This window comes from Acyrthosiphon pisum, chromosome A3 (genome assembly GCF_005508785.2).
Source record: "Acyrthosiphon pisum isolate AL4f chromosome A3, pea_aphid_22Mar2018_4r6ur, whole genome shotgun sequence".
NCBI lineage: Eukaryota > Metazoa > Arthropoda > Insecta > Hemiptera > Aphididae > Acyrthosiphon > Acyrthosiphon pisum.
Window position 1 is genome coordinate 10,448,704 of NC_042496.1, and position 4,686 is coordinate 10,453,389.

Below are 4,686 nucleotides of genomic sequence, written 5' to 3' on the forward strand. Positions count from 1 at the left end.
CTCAACCGGTTGTCTGTGATAAAATGAATTATTATAAGACGTGATAACAATAATAAATTTCATATAATATTTGTATATTATGATCTTGTATTAATATGATGTTATCGACTGCGACCGAGGCCGTATATCGGCGCAATGCGTCCAGACCTGAATCGAATTCGGCGGATTGGCGGACGCGGTTTATTTGTTTTGTTCGACGAATTCGGCACAGCTTGCGTCCTCGTTTATATATACATAATAATAATAATAATAATAATAATATACGCATACGTATAATATATATCACGGCCCCGCGAGCAAATCACGAGTTCGCGGGACCTGCACATTTATTATTTCTATTATTATTACGATTATTATTATTATTACTATCGTGAAATATGTAAGGGGTGGACGGCTCTTTTTTTGTGTCTCCCTCACACCCCTTGTGTACTTAACACCATGACGTATCGCGTTGTGTCTGGGCACTGCCACCGCCGCCGCCCACCCTCGTACAATACATTTTGTTTTATTCGATGCCGGTTTATTATTTGCCCCTTATATATTATATTATGTATACATATTATACATATATATTATGCGTGAATAGAGAGACAGCCAGAGGAGTAATAATCACGTCGTATAATATTATAATAGTATGCACGTTGCGATTGTTATGCGTGATGCCGTTTGCGCGTGTTGCAGTTATACGGCGGACGCAATTATTGTCGAGCATGGTTCTATAAAACACCGATCGATGATCTAAATAGAGAAAGATAAAAAATAAACCACGCGAGTCATAAAATGTGTACGGCACGAAGGACAGTAAAAATAATTACGAAAAAAACGAACTTTCACCAGTAAATCGTCTATTGTAATTTGTAGCCGAACGGGATGATAGACATAATATAATATACCTTGTAAGCAATATACCTGATACAAACATCATGATGATATACTATTTCAATCGCAAACATTGTAGGAGTTTTGTTAAGATTTATAATATATGTAACCATTATTTTATTTTATTAATTCGCATTTATTTGTCCCAGGTCACCAAAAAGTTTCGGTTGGCTCTGGTCAATGGTTATTGGACAATATGATAATACGTTGAGAAGATGAGTCAAAGTACATAATCTACTGGAAATCCATTGCCGAGTCAAAGTATATTTCAATGCCAGCGTTGTTTTAAATAATATTTGTTTAAAATGGGTAAAAACAATAAAAGTCTAAAGTCGACTAAAACAATACGGTATTAAACTGAATTATTACGCCTCGTATAAGAATATTATTGTACTCGTGCAAACTTATCTGAGATGGAAATACATTATTTTTACTTATATTTTATGGAAGCAGAACTGCGGTGTTCCGCGAAACCGTGTGCAGAAAAATACTTTCAATAATAATATACCGTTCTCGCCGGAGTAAAATATTAATTATGGCAGCAAACGTGGTTTTTCCTTCACACAACATGCGTTTCACATGTCGGGTTTGGAATCAAAAACGTCACTGGCGGCTTTTCGGGGTAGGTAGACGAGAATTCAAAGGGAGTTATTTTCAGAGAAATTAATATTCGTACATTATTATAATATTGTACACGGTTATCGCGGGCCGCGGCATCCCGGCAATGACGTAAATCCCTACGTTATAACACAGACACACACACACACATATTCGTAATTCATAAAACTGTCTAATATAAACGTTTACGCGTACAGTGTACAACGCACTATACGGTGTTGCTCGTTAATCATTTCGATGGAATCGCGGCAGAATTATAATCGAGGAATAGAGGTATCCCCACCTGTTTTATAATACGTAGGTACTATAATAACAATAATAATAATAATATATAGTCGGCGGACATAAAAAGGTAGCTGCCGTGTGTCACATTGCGTGTATATCACAATATTGTGGTATAACAATGGAAATAAAAAATATATTACCCGGCGATATTGTGCGAGCTGCGACGAGAGACCGTTCCGTCGCGCCGACGAAATATAGCTATGTGCTCAGACCTGCTGCAGCATCGGCAGACGATTATTCGTGGCACGTCGTAACCCGGTTGGGCGAAATATGAATTCCTAGAAATTGACATCGATATTATTACTGGGTATTACATCGCATAAGTTGTAAAATTACGTAGGTTAGTATCACAATAGTAACGACATTATTACAGCTGTTCGAAAAACATACTCGTTGATTAATAATTTGTTTCCTCGGTCGGTATATAGGAAAGGAACTACAAATTATTAAATGTAGGGTCGCACTGCTAGATGTACGCAGAGTCTTGTGTTGGATAGTGAAAATTGAATGTGTACAAGTTTGGCATAGATTTATTTTATTATGGAATTATTGGTGCACAATCCACAAATTCGCTAGACTAAACCGGTATGAAAAATAATTCACCGGGGCCGTGTTTAGACCATTTGCCATTTACATGGTTCATTATATCCCGGTGCGGGATAATGTAGGATTATTTTAAACCTGTCTAGTTTAGCGAATAATTCTTTCTGGAATATTATGCGAATTTCAGGCTCCGAAAGTCGAAAACGTAGTTGTTATTATTATTTTTTTGGGTATATTATTATCCACACACCAATCGTATATTTATGTGAATATTAGTCGATACGGCTACTGTACAGCTTGTGCTAAATCAATACTAATCAGTTACGGCACGACGCGAAACCGATACGACGAGCGTATATTATATGCGAAGAAACGACGGCGAGGTTTTGGCGACGGCCAACGTCGACGGTACAACAGTACCGACCGAAACACGTCGTACCGTATGTCGCACGTCGACCTATCGTATATGCACTAATCGACGCCGCGTCGTTTGAAATAATTGTCGGTGCCGCATATAGCACTGTACTGATATTTTATTATTCTGTGCATAGGATTATAGAAGCGGCGTGGTCCACATCTTGATGAGCGATGCATCAGACGCACCGAACACAAACACGCACTCGCGGATGATGTGACCGGACGGGACGACGGGCGGACGTCGATAAAAAGGCAGATTAGCGGACCGACGACGAAAATTATCGCGGTTACCCGTTCGCGAGTTTTATACCGAGTATTTACGACGTGTACCGCGGTCACTAAACATGTACCACGGCCGCCGACCAGATTATAATAATATGGTTTACGCGCGTTATTCGCTATCGGGTATCCGCGATATTTTCCGTCGGTTGGAAAACGGTGGTGACGACAATCGACCGTATTCCTCCACGTATACGACGCGCCGCCCATCAACTGACTAACCACTTGAAAATATTAAGTAAATGTATTCGGTTTACTTGCAGGCGGGCAACCGCGATAATCTCCGCGTCGTCGGTTAGTCTAAGAAAACGTAGTCGTCACCGGTCATTTTCATCCGCCCCCTTCGTTCCTTCTAGTCTTGGTCGAACAGTTTTAGCGACGCCGTTCGCGTAAATGCTGCGCTGTGCGACAAAATATCGACGAAACGGGTCGATAAAACTATATTTGTATATAATTTACGTACCATATTACTTCCGGTCCACGCCGCCATCTCCGTTTCCCAAGTGTGATGTTTCAGTATAAGTAATTATACAACAAATTAAAAATTGTTATACTATCGTTATTATAATAATTGAATATTATGTAAGAAGTCTAAAATATTATAGGCATAGGACTATTAGGACTGCATAATATTGCACAATTTATTATGAAAAAGTTGAAAGTATCGCCAATATTTAGACGACACAAGATGTTGAAATAAAAAGCTTAGTCTAAAGTCGAAGTATTATTTTTATTTTATTAATACTTCGTGTTCAATTAATGTGTACGGCGTATGTAAAGGAAGTTCAAACGGAATCGAGATAAAATAATATAATACTCAGCAATTATAGTCGGCATCCGTTATTTCATCGGTACTTACCTGGGCAATGGGTATACTGTTTGCAAGAACGATTTTGTCGAAAGAGCCGTGAAATATTTTATCTCCAACTTTGAAATGGCACTTCGGAACTATTTGCACGTGAAATCGATTAAGAAACTTTACGTGGGTACCGGACAGAGGATTAAAAATAATTCCGTTGAGTAGGTTATAGGTTACCGTATAATATTATATTAAATACGTATAACTATATTATTAATCTACTACAAACGGCGTCGTCCCAATCTCATCGTCCCAGATTAAAACCACGGGAAATCTCACGGGAATTGATTTTGTTTTATGTATATTATAATACACATAAATCATAATAATTATACATATATTTATATGGAATAATATAATATAGTATTACACTATTACACGCATATAATATATATATATAAGAACAGTCTTTGTCTGGATCGCGTATACTCGACAGGCGCGCGCCTGATGCGATAATTTTATAATTTTTAATATTATATTATGATTATGTGTGATGGGCACCTATTATACAGATTATTGTCATCTGGCGAGTACTTCAAACGAACGTGTCGTGTGTGAAAAAAAATACCGATTAAAAAAATGTCGGGAAATCCGTCTAAAAAAAAAAACCCGTCGCGGCGTGAAAGACGCGTGCCAAAGTGTCGGGGCCACGACAAGTACCTACGACTGCCTTCGCACTGTAATACACTATGATAGTGTGTACTCCATATAATAATATTCTATACCGAGATCACCGCCACCACTGCCACTAATACGTATTATAACACAATCAATAATAATAATATAATAATCTAACATTATAGGCG